Source organism: Schistocerca nitens, chromosome 5 (assembly GCF_023898315.1).
Source record: "Schistocerca nitens isolate TAMUIC-IGC-003100 chromosome 5, iqSchNite1.1, whole genome shotgun sequence".
NCBI classification, from domain to species: Eukaryota; Metazoa; Arthropoda; class Insecta; order Orthoptera; family Acrididae; genus Schistocerca; species Schistocerca nitens.
In genome coordinates this window covers 734,610,289-734,622,901 of record NC_064618.1, presented here as the reverse complement: position 1 = coordinate 734,622,901, position 12,613 = coordinate 734,610,289, and the positions used below count along the sequence as shown (strand labels likewise).

At 45.0% G+C, this 12,613-nt stretch overlaps 1 protein-coding gene across 1 annotated transcript in view; it reads right to left on the bottom strand.

Moving 5' to 3' along the window:
• Nucleotides 1-12,613, bottom strand: part of LOC126260063 (b(0,+)-type amino acid transporter 1-like) — a 548,204-nt gene that overhangs the window by 259,644 nt on the left and 275,947 nt on the right. The window lies entirely within an intron of this gene.

Here is a 12,613-nt window from a genome sequence, read left to right as displayed (position 1 = left end):
CTGGCATTATATTTAGCTTTAAGGCTAAGGACAGGAAGTATTTCCGATGAGGCTAAGTCTGTAAACTATTCGCATCGCGCTGTACTTAAATTATACCGTGCACGGCTTCCGCGGCTCGTGGTCCTGCGATAGCGTTCTCGCTTCCCGCGCACGGGGTCCCGGGTTCGATTCTCGGCGGGGTCAGGGATTTTCTCTGCTTCGAGATGACTGGGTGTTGTGTGTCTTTCATCATCATTTCATCCTCATTCAGTCGCAAGTCGCCGTAGTGGCGTTAAAGAACTTGTGGAGCGGCGGCCGAACCGCCCCGCGAGGGGTCTCCCGGCCACCAACGCCATACGCTCACTATTATTACCGTGCATGGCAAAATGGCGCTATCCGAAACCAGCGCCGAGGCGACTGTGGTGCGTCACGGACCATAGGTGGCAGGTGTGAACGACGGCTGCGGAGATGTGTACACGCAAATAGACGTGCAACTGAACGCCCAGATGAAACAAGATAGTATCAACAGCGTCACCTCAATGACTTTTCAGCGAACGTTGGTCCATACGGGTCTCTGAAGAAAGTGTGGTTGATGTACCCATGCTGTTGGCTGCTCATCGGCGCCGAAGGCTGGAATTTGCACACCATTACAACTTTACGTCCACTAAGTGGTGACAGGTAGCCTTTTTAGATGAATTACATTTCATGCTCCATCGGCGTGAAACACCTGAAAGAAATACATCCTGCAAATTCGTCCATAGGGTCCACCAGACCGGATGAGGAAGCGTTATGGTCTGGGGAATGTTTTCGTGGCATTCCCTGGGTAATCTTGTTATTCTGGAAGGCACAGTGGGTCAAGGCAAGTATGCATCTATGCTCGAGGACCATGTCAACCCCTACATGCAGTTAGGTTTTCCTCGGTACGATGGCGTGTACCAACAGGACAATGCGACGTGTCACACAACTGGCTGAGTACGTGCTTGGCTCTAAGAGCAGCAGGACTAGTTTACCGTGTTCCCCTGGCCGCCACACTTCTCGGATTTAAACCTAATCTAAGATCCGTCTGACCAGCTCGGCTTCCTGTTCGAGCCATTGTAAGATGCCTCTTACGTGAGGAAGACATTTTTACCAGTTTTAATAAATTATTGTCTCTTATTGATGTATTCACGATAGTTAGGAAGTGCTGTAGTCCGTAGCTGGCCATGAGTCGGAGAGCATTTCCTGGCTAGCTGACAAAGCGAGCATATGTCGCGCGTAGTGGAGTGGGGCTCGGCGCCGGATCGTAGCAACAAGCGTCAGCCTGGGAAATATACATGACGGGAAGTACCGCCATTTTGGCGCCAAAGTTACCGATTTTGTTTATTTATATTTAATAATTAAAATCGTTTAAGACAACATGAATACTAGGAGGAGCCTCTGGATGTTTAAAACTATTTATCATAATTTTGCCTCGTTAAAATTCACACCCGTTCATTAACAAATGCATATCTTAGTATATACGAACTTGATCGGAAACCCACGAACTGTGACGAAACTAGTAAGAGATACGGACTGCGCGCCAAAGTCGGCAGTCGGCGTTAAGAGCTCTTCCTGTCTTGTTCGATGGTAGCCATGCTCTCGGTTACGAGTAGTTTGTGACATGAGTGTTTCATTATTGATCTAATAGGAATAAAGGTGATATTACAGCATTCAGAATGTTAATTTCGAGTAAATAGATACCCCAAAGTTGATCGACAGCAATTTCAGATAATTATCTTACACCGACAGAGACATCCAATGCACCAATGAAGAATCTGCACGGGACGACATTTACGAGAGCTGCACCGCGCATAGGTAGGAGGAAATCCGACGACACGACCCACCAAGGCGGATCAAGGAAGGTCCGACTTACACTCGCAAATTCTGGGTGGAAATGCTGGCTGTACGTCACATATACCACCCTCTAGGACTCGCAGCTAATCTGAGTAATAACAGTATCAGTTTAGAAGCGAGGGGATCTAGAACCATGGATCGTCAACTGAGAAATCTGGCGCCGCTGACAGTGGAACTTGAATCGGCGTGGTTCCACATCCCTGTCGTTACCTTCCAGAACCTCACTGGCTCTCTTCCTGCTCGTCTCGCATCGGTCTGCGTTGCGAAAGGTGGTTATTACGGCTTTTGCCAGTTTTTCACAATGTGACTGAAGAGTGTAGTGCACTTCTCCTGTCGGTTACGCAATACTGCATAAGCACAGTGCTTTTTAGCAGCCCTGTTGTTGTACAACATACCTCACACACTCTGCTATACGTCAGCGTTAGAGGGTTACATGATCGTCTGGTACCAGTTCTACATCATCTGCGACACTTCAAAGCGACCAGTGTGCTCTTATAAGGGGGTGACTAACCTATACAGGGTGTTACAAAAAGGTGCGGCCAAACTTTCAGGAAACATTCCTCACACACAAATAAAGAAAAGATGTTATGTGGACATGTGTCCGGAAGCGCTTAATGTTAGAGCTCATTTTAGTTTCGTCAGTATGTACTACACTTCCTCGATTCACCGCCAGTTGGCCCAATTGAAGGAAGGTAATGTTGACTTCGGTGCTTGTGTTGACATGCGACTCATTGCTCTACAGTACTAGCATCAAGCACATCAGTACGTAGCATCTACAGGTTAGTGTTCATCACGAACGTGGTTTTGGAGTCAGTGCAGTGTTTACAAATGCGGAGTTGGCAGATGTCCATTTGATGCATGGATTAGCACGGGGCAATAGCCGTGGCGGGGTACGTTTGTATCGAGACAAATTTCCAGAAGGAAGGTGTCCCGACAGGAAGACGTTCGAAACAATTGATCGGCGTCTTAGGGAGCACGGAACATTCCAGCCTATGACTCGCGACTGGGGAAGACCTAGAACGACGAGGACACCTGCGATGGACGAGGCAATTCTTCGTGCAGTTGACAATAACCCTAACGTCAGCGTCAGAGAAGTTGCTGGTGTACAAGGTAACTTTGACCACGTAACTGTATGGAGAGTGCCACAGGAGAACCAGTTGTTTCCGTACCATGTACAGCGTGTGCAGGCACTATCAGCAGCTGATTGGCCTCCACGGGTACACTTCTGCGAATGGTTCATCCAACAATGTGTCAATCCTCATTTCAGTGTAAATGTTCTCTTTACGGATGAGGCTTCATTCCAACGTGATCGAATTGTAAATTTTCACAATCAACATGTGTGGGCTGACGAGAATCCGCACCCATTTGTGCAATCACGTCATCAACACAGATTCTCTGTGAACGTTTGGGCAGGCATTGTTGGTGATGTCTTGATTGGGCCCCATGTTCTTTCACCTACGCTGAATGGAGCACATTATCATGATTTCATATGGGATACTCTACCTGTGCTGCTAGAACAAGTGCCTTTACAAGTGCGACACAATATGTGGTTCATGCACGATGGAGCTCCTGCACATTTCAGTCTAAGTGTTCGTACGCTTCTCAACAACAGATTCGGCGACCGATGGATTGGTAGAGGCGGACCAATTCCATGGCCTCCACGGTCTCCTGACCTCAACCCTCTTGACTTTCATTTATAGGGGCATTTGAAAGCTCTTGTCTATGCAACCCCAGTACCAGATGTAGAGACTCTTCGTGCTCGTATTGTGGACGGCTGTGATACAATACGCCATTCTCCAGGGCTGCATCAGCGCATCAGGGATTCCGTGCGACGGAGGGTGGATGCATGTATCCTAGCTAACAGAGGACATTTTGAACATTTCCTGTAACAAAGTGTTTGAAGTCACGCTGGTACGTTCTGTTGCTGTGTGTTTCCATTCCATGATTAATGTGATTTGAAGGGAAGTAATAAAATGAGCTCTAACATGGAAAGTAAGCGTTTCCGGACACATGTCCACATAACATATTTTCTTTCTTTGTGTGTGAGGAATGTTTCCTGAAAGTTTGGCCGTACCTTTTTGTAACACCCTGTATAACTAACATTTCGTGTACGGGCTTACATTATTACAACAGTGATGAATAGGGCTGTCGTTTGAAGTTGCCAGTGTTTTGGCAAGAAATTATCCGAAGGGAAAAGATCAAGTGCATAGAAAGTATTTATCAAATGCTTAATGATGTAACTGCGACTGTTAATTTGTGTTGTTCCCGTTTAGGGCACAGTATTTCGACAAGACACCCACTCGTCGTCTTCGGGTGCTAAGAGTTGTGTACTCGCTCCCTGGGCTCCAGCTAGACTAATTTATTGTTGGCCTGCGCCGCTATTTATAGCAGAGCTTGACTGCCGACGCCAACTACGCAATTTAATGTACTTTTGATATACCGTGAAACGCACGTTAGTTCTCTCCCTGTTTCCGAACTGGCGACCTTGATGGCCAACGATCTCTTAATAAACGGAGTGCCAGATCCTAAGCCTTGTTTCAATTTAAACCTCCGTATTGTTGCATTGGGTTGTAGCTTATTCACCCATCTCGGTATTTTTCGATCGATTCCGGCAAGTTGTGTTTTACACATAACACACACTGCATCTGCAGGAAGAGTGGGGGCGGCCAGCTGCGCTCTGAGCTATAGACGCGCACGAATACGCTCTAAAACAATCTTGATAGGCCTTGTTTCCTTGTGTTGAACCAATTGCAGCTATATATTGATGGAAATCAAAATCACGACAAATATTTGTGTCTCACCGCGATATGGTTGGTTTAGAGAGAGAGGGGCCAAACTACGGAGTCATCAGTCGCTTTTTCCTGATTCAAACAGGTCGCCGAGTAAAAACATTCCCCAAAAGAGTCTGGGAGGTAAAAAAAGGCGGAAAACTAACTGGGAAACACACAAAGAGGAAACGAAAGAGGCAAGACAAAAGGCGAGAACGCGCACTAAAAGGAAAAAAGCGGTAGAAGGTATTAAAAGAATGTAGCAGATGGCCAGGGCTGTCAAGTCTCCAGCCTAAAAGACAAGGCGAGAGGAACACCAAGGCGAACAAGCAGCAAAGAAAGATTGAGGAAGAGGTAAAATGGGAGGACCATGGGGGCCTGGGAGAGAATGCCGGACACCCACAGATTGTGTGATAAAACTCCCTTCATGAATAAAATGTAAAACTATATCAGCATTGTCTCCCAACACTGTTGCCATTGTGGCGGGAAGATTAAAAGTCCGTCGCACAGCGCCTGAAATTGGGCAGTCCAAGAAGATGTGGACGACAGTCAAGTGGGAACCACAGTGACACTGACCTGGTTTCTCGCGATGGAGGAGGTGACCGTGAGTTAGCGAAGTATGACCAATGTGTAGCCAGCAAAGGACAACGGATCCCCTGTGAGTGGCTCGCATGGATGATCGCCACACATATGTTGTCTCCTTGACAACACGTAGTTCATTTGGTGTAGTGAGGGTGCACCATTCAGTATCCCAAATCCCAAAAACGTTACGGAGTAAAACCGATTGGAGAGCTGTCTCCGGCAGGTCGATCTCCAGAGTTGATTTACTAGTAACCTGTTTGGCCAACCTGTCATCAAGTTCACTGCCTGGGATCCCAACACGTCCTGGGGTCCAAATGAAGGAACTGAACGTCCACTGGTTTCGAGGGCATAAAGAGACTCCTGAACAGTCATTACCAAAGTATTGAGAGGGGTACACTGGCCGAGAGCGTGTAGGCTGCTTAACGAGTCACTACAGGTGACGAAGGACTCACATCTGCAGGAACGGGTGTGTTCAAGAGCGCAAGAGATGGCTACCTACTCTGCAGTGAAAACATTTCAGCCATCCAGCAAGGAGCACTGTTCGGTATGTCCAACGTGAGCGTAAGTGAAGCCAACGCGACCACCGGCCATTGGGCCATCGGTGTAGACTATTTCTGAGTTCTGTAACTCGCTGAGAATGAAGAAAAATTGCCGGCGGAGGGCCTCAGGTGGAGCTGAGCCTTTTGGGCCTTGCGATAGGTTCAGACGAAACTGTGGCAGAGGCGTGAACCGTGGAGGTGTGAGTGAGTGGACCTGCAGGAAAGGTGATAGAGGGAGAGTGTCCAGTTCAATAAGAAGCAAACGGACACAGACTGCAATTTGAATCCCTGATCTGGGCCGCAGTTGCAGGAGATGGCTAGCTGTGTGTCTCACCGTGACCAGTCTGGGGTCCTATCACCATGAACCAAATTTAAAGTATTCCTGTTGCTGGGAACTAATTACAATGGCCCTTTCATTAATGTCCTTTGCAAATTAAGATGAGAAGAAACTACTTAAAGCTTTGTTGTTAGCACTGTACTATTTATTGAGATAATTACTTTCATTTGATTAGTTACAATGAAATCACTAGAATTAAGGAAGAAACAGCTACAATGTATCTCCCACTTTAACACAGTATCCAACCTGTTACTCATGAAACAGTTACAGCGAGCCTGAACCGTAACCTAAGTTAATATCACAGGCAGTCGATATCCGAAGACACAGTGACACACTGAACTATGGCCATCAACAAATTGTATCAATTACTACGTGCTCCTCCCGCTGCTCCCCCTCCAACACCCTCACAGCTTGTGGCAGTGCAGTACACGCGTGTGAAGGCACAACACAGAACTTACCTTTTTGACTTATCCTGACTTTTTTCCCTCTCGTCTGTCTTCTGACTGGTTTGATGTGGCCGTCCACGAATTCTCTCCTGTGGCAAATTTTTCATCTCAGACTAACACTTGCAAACCTATTTGCTTGACGTATTCTAATCTCTGTTTTCCTCTACAGTTTTTGCCCTATACAGCTCCCTCTAGTACCATAGAAGTTATTCCCCGATGTCCTCCGCTACCACCTCTTACTATGGCAACGCTGAACCATCCATTTCCATGTGAGAAAGTGTCGTTTATATCCAAGCTAAAATTAAGAGATCATCCAAGAAATACACAAGGTCCATCGACGAGAGCGTGGGCTGCAACACTCTTCACTGGAATGCGATTTTTCTTGTGTCCTGATGTTGTTGTTAGTTCAATGTTTTCTATGGTTTTGTAGACTGTTGTGCGGGTACGACGATACCTACTGTAGGGCATGTTGGCGGCGTTCAACAGTCTACAAAACCATAAAAAACATTGAACTTATAACATCATCAGGAGACAAGAAAAATCGCATTCCAGTGAAGAGTGTTGCAGCCCACGCTCTCGTCGATGGACCTTGTGTATTTCTTGGATGTTCTCTTAATTTTAGCTTGGATATAAACGACACTTTCTCACATGGAAATGGATGGTTCACCGTTGCCATAGTAAGAAGTGGTAGCGAAGTTCCTAGTGTACCAGGTCTTGAAAGTTTTAATGATAGAGATGTAATTGCGTATCGTACCCATCATCCTGTCCTTGGTGTAAGAGTTTTCCATACATTTATTTCCTCGTCGCTTCTGCGAAGAACCACCTCATTCCTTATCCGATAAGTCCACCTAATTTTCAACACTCGTCTGCAGCACCAGATCTCAAATGCTTCCATTTTCTTCTGTTCCAGTTCTCCAGCCCATGTTTCACTAACATTCAATGGTGTGCTGTGCTCCAAAAGTGCATTATCAGAAATTTCTTCCTCAAATCAAGGTGATACTGGTGGACTTCTTCTCGGCCAGGAATGCTACTTTGGCAGTGCTAGTCTGCTTCTTATGTCGTCCTTGCTCCTTCCATCATGGGTTATTTTACAGCCTAGGTAGCAGAGTCCCTTAACTTCGTGAGCCCCCATTCTGATAATTTTCTCGCTGTTCTCATTTCTGCTATTTCGCATTACTTTCGTCTTTCTACGTCTCACTCTCAATCCATATTCAGTACTCATTACATTCGGCATATCACGCAATTCTTCTTCGCTTTCACTGAGGATAGCAATGTCATCAGCGAATCGTATCGTTGTTATCCTTTCACCTTGAATTTTAATTCCACTCTTGAACCTTTCTTCCTCGATGTATAGATTGAACAGTAGGGACGGAAGACTGCACCCTGTGTTACATCCTTTTTAATCCGAACACCTCCCTCTTGCTCTGGCAGTCTTATTGTTCCCTCTCGGTTCTTGTACATATTGTATATCACTCATCTCTCCCTATAGATTACCCCCATTTTTCTCAGAATTTCGAACATCTTGCACCATCTGACATTGTCGAACTTCTTTTACAGGTCGACAAATCCTACGAAGGCATCTTGATTTTCTTTAGTCTTGCTTTCATTGTCAAACGCAACGTCAGAACTGCGTCTCTGGTGCCTTTACCTTTCATCAAGCCAAACTGATCATCGTCCTTTGCAGTTCTTCGGTATATAATGCTTGTCAGCAACTTGGATGCATTATCAAGCTCTTCGTGCGGTAGTTCTCGCACATTTAGGTTCTTGCTATCTTCGCAACAGTGTGGACGAGGTTTTTCTTGGAGTTTGATGGTACGTCGCCAATGTTATTCTTCACACCAATGTAAACAGTCGTTTTGTTGCCACTTCCCCTAATGATTTTAGAAATTCCGATGGAATGTTATCTGTCCCTTCTGCCTTATTTGACTAAGTCGTCCAGAGCTCTTTTAATCCGATTCTAATACTGTATCCCCTATCCCTTCCCTGTCGACTCCTGTTTCTTCTTCTATCACGTCATCAGACATGTCATCCCCCTTACTGTGGCCTTCAATGTAGTCTTTCCACCCATCCGATCTCTCCTCTGCATTTAACAGTGGAATTCCCATTGCACCTTAGTATTACCACCATTGCTTTTAATTTCAATTAAGGTTATTTCGACTTTTCTTTATGATAACTCAGTTATTCCGACAATTTTTTTTTCGGTTTGTTCGCATTCAGCCTACTTTTCATCATTACTAAACTGTGATCTGAGTCTATATCTACTCCTGGGTACAGTCTACAATCCAATAAACGATTTCGAAATCTCTGCCTGACCATGATGAAATCTTCCCGTATCTCCCAGTTTTTTCCAAGAATACTTGGGTCTCTTTAACAGAGTATTCGCTATTAATAGCTGAAATTTATTGCAAACGACAGTCTCTCTCATTCCTACTACCAAGTTCATGTTCTCCCGTAACTCTTTCTTCTTCTCCTTCCCGTATAACCGCGTTCCGGTCAGCCATGACTATTAGATTTTAATCTACCTTCATGTACTGAATTACCCATTCAGTATCCTGACACACTTACTCTATCTCTTCGTCTTCCGCTTGCGACGTCGGCATAGTTACTTGCACTATTACTGTTGGTTTGCTGTCGATTCTGATGAGAACAGCCTTGTCATTGAACTGTACACAGCAACTCACTCTCTGCCCTACCATCCTATTCAAAACGAATCCTACTCCTGTTACACTATTTTCTGCTGCTGTTGATATTAACCTGACCAGAATTTGTCTTCTGTCCGTTTCACTTCACTGACCTCAACTGTACCTAAACTGAGCTTAGCATATCCCTTTTCAGATTTTCTAGCTTCCTTACCACATTAAAACTGCCGACATTCCACGCCCCGATTCGTGCAACGTTACTCTTTCGTCGGTTATTCAGTCTTTTTCTCATTGTCACCCCTTCTCGCTCCCGGAGATATTTCGGAATCATTTGCCACGACACTTCTTCAGTTACCGGCCACATGTTCTGTGGATACACGTTATGTCTCTTTAAGGTAGTGATTTCCATTGCCTTCTGCATCCTCATGTTGTTCATCACTTGATTCTTCTGCCTTTTAGGGCCAATTTCCCACCCCAAGGGCAATAGAGTGCCCTGAATCTCAGTGCGCTCCTCTGCCCTCTTTGGTAAGGCCATTGGAAGAACGAGGCTGACTTCTTATGCCAGAAGTCTTCGGGCGCCAATGCTGATGATTTTTATTCAAAATAAAAGCAGTGGCGAGGTTTGAACCCGGGACCCAGATTAGTCGGCAAAGACGCTCCCCCCTTTTTTTTCTCCTTCATTTTGTTCGTTATAGATCCTTGTGTTTGGTCGCTGCGGGCGTAGCATGACATCCGTTAAAGTTCGTTTATTGATCCTTCCACTCAGTTTTTTTTTATTACAGAGGCCAACCAGCTCTCTGACCGAACACGCTGAGCTACGTTGCCGGCACTTAGACCAAGGGGTCACATCCTGAATGTTTATAATTTAAAAACACTAATAGGAGCACTGGATTGAAAAGTTAACACTGTCAGAATCTGTATGCTGTTCTTACGCATTAAATCTTAAACAGCGGAGTCATTCTGTTCACAAGGGGAGCATTAATTCGTCGATCAAGCAGAATGATATTTTATTGGCACACCGACAGAGCCATACGCATGCGACTACAGCTGCTAGGGCGTGCGAAATGTTAGCGCTAGTACCCTGCGTACTTTCCTTTTTGCAGCAATGCAGGCTGCAATCCTCCAATCGAGATGATTGTAGTCTTGCGAAAGGGCTGCCATGCAATTTCCACAAGTTGCCTCAGTTCGAGCAAACTTCCTGCCGGTCTTGCAAACCGAGCAAAATTATGTTTCATCCAGTACCAAACACTTTCGGAAGGGGGGGGGGGGGGGGAATCTGGGAATCGTGCCAGCCAGTATAGTCGACGTACAGCCTTGAGAGCAACTCGGGTGACACGGGATACATGAGTAAGTGCATCGCCATCTTGGAAAAGCAGATCGCCTTGTTGGTGCAGTAGCGGTAATACGACAGGTAGAATGATGTTTTGGATGTACCGTGCACTGTTCAGTACGATCGCCAAAGGAGACCGGCCGTAGTATGATACGGCTCCGCACACCATGACGCTGAGTGATGGCTCTGCGTGCCTGTCTTGTACACTGCACCACGCCCCCACACGCATACGGCACCGTTGGCACCGAGACAGAAGCGACTCATTACTGAAGACAAGTCTCCATTCGTGCCTCCACAAGTGCCTACCGCGACACCACTGGAGGCGGGCTGCACTATGTTGGGGTGTGAGCGGAGACGCTCTAACGGCATGCCGGACTGTTATGAATGGGCCTCAATGATACCTCTGTTGGTCATCTCATTCAACACGCACATGTTGTGTAGGCGAATACACGCACGTGCATCAGGAAGTGTCGTCGCCAAATGAAACTGCTGTGAAATAGCATCCACAGGTAGCTCCGCGCAGCTGTCACTTGTAAAATATTGAACATCACTTCATCACACTGCTGTAATCGTTGATATGAAACAACTGATAAACAGTAGTAAGTTACATCCATGTGTTTACTGTAAGAGATTTGTAGAATACCGTAACTGGGATGCAGTTTCCACGTTATGAAAACGAACTGGCTAAGGACTGTTTCAGATTTTAGTCAAGTACATAATATAATAATATGCTTTACAAAATCATTATTTTATTTACAGTGAACTGACACTATCATGCAGTGTGTTTTCGGTTTTACAGCTATTCTCAAATGGTTATCGAATAATGTTTGGATATTTGGATATATTTCAAACAAAACAATCAACAAAACAATTTCTGATTGTTTCCGATAAAGATATGGCATCTGCGTTCAATGCAATACCAGATGTTTGCATATCAACGTTGTAAAACTGTTCAGTTTTTGCAATGCACCCCACCATGTTGATGCACGTTTCTATTCTGCTCTGCAATAGTATCACTTTATTCGTCGTCCCAAATCAACATTTAATAAATCATCCTGGTCGGGAGTGTGTGTGACTGTATAGACTTTTCTCATTGTAGACTACAAACACCTCAGAACAAAAGGTCTCTTCAGTTTCTCTAAAAAATGGTAAGCACCTCCTAACATGACATGGCAACTTAACACCTATTCTTTGAAATTTACTAGAAAGAAAGAAAGAAAGAAACTTTATGATTTAAGTTCAAGTTGATGGCGAAGTCAGAGATACAGAGATATAGGAAATCGGTCGCGGTCGTTCGAAGGAACAGCAGCGACACTCTGTTTAACTAAATCAGAGAAATCACATAAAATGTGCATCTGAGTGGAGAGACGGCTGTTCTACAGTGCGCGAGTCTCTCACCACTTTGCCGAGTGCTCTCTTAAGCGACTGTGGTACGAGTTTCGCATTCGTAATATTTCTATACAACATACCTGGTCTCAACACATCATTGTCAGGTTGTTTACCTTGGGCACCAACAACTACAATTACAGAATTTGTGTTCGTAACAACAACTTCTAGGAGTATATTGGATATTCCAGTCGTCTGTACATCCAATGGAGTTTGGGAAACCCCATTTCACATTTATTTCTTTGGCCATTTCTTTGTACATCAACTGGAGCTGCTGGATCACTGAAGGCCGTAGGACATTTCAGCATCAATAATAAGGGCAACACGAGAGCATGCTGTTGTATGGTATGACATAGCCTAGCTGTAGACATACCTGAGAGAAGAAATAACCGTTAGAGTTATTGCTCGAAAATGTCGACTCCGAAAGATTTTTTACAGTCTTGTTTGTAGGACAATTTAGTCTGTAACTAAAGTGAACGTTCTTTTACCATTTTAGTTAAAATAATAAAGTCCAAATGGAAACAGCTTAGAGAAAGAACTACTTTGAAAACGTGAGATTATTTGATTCGGGAGAAGATCCATCGAAACGCATTTCCATTTTGCTTCGGTTTCATCATAAGAATTTCGTGGAAGGAATAGTTTTCCGAAAAACTGTGCATACTTCTGAGGCAGCAGTGTCCCCAATTTATTGTGAAGTCGCGGTGCAGTCCGATATGACACTTCGCAAGATGAGGC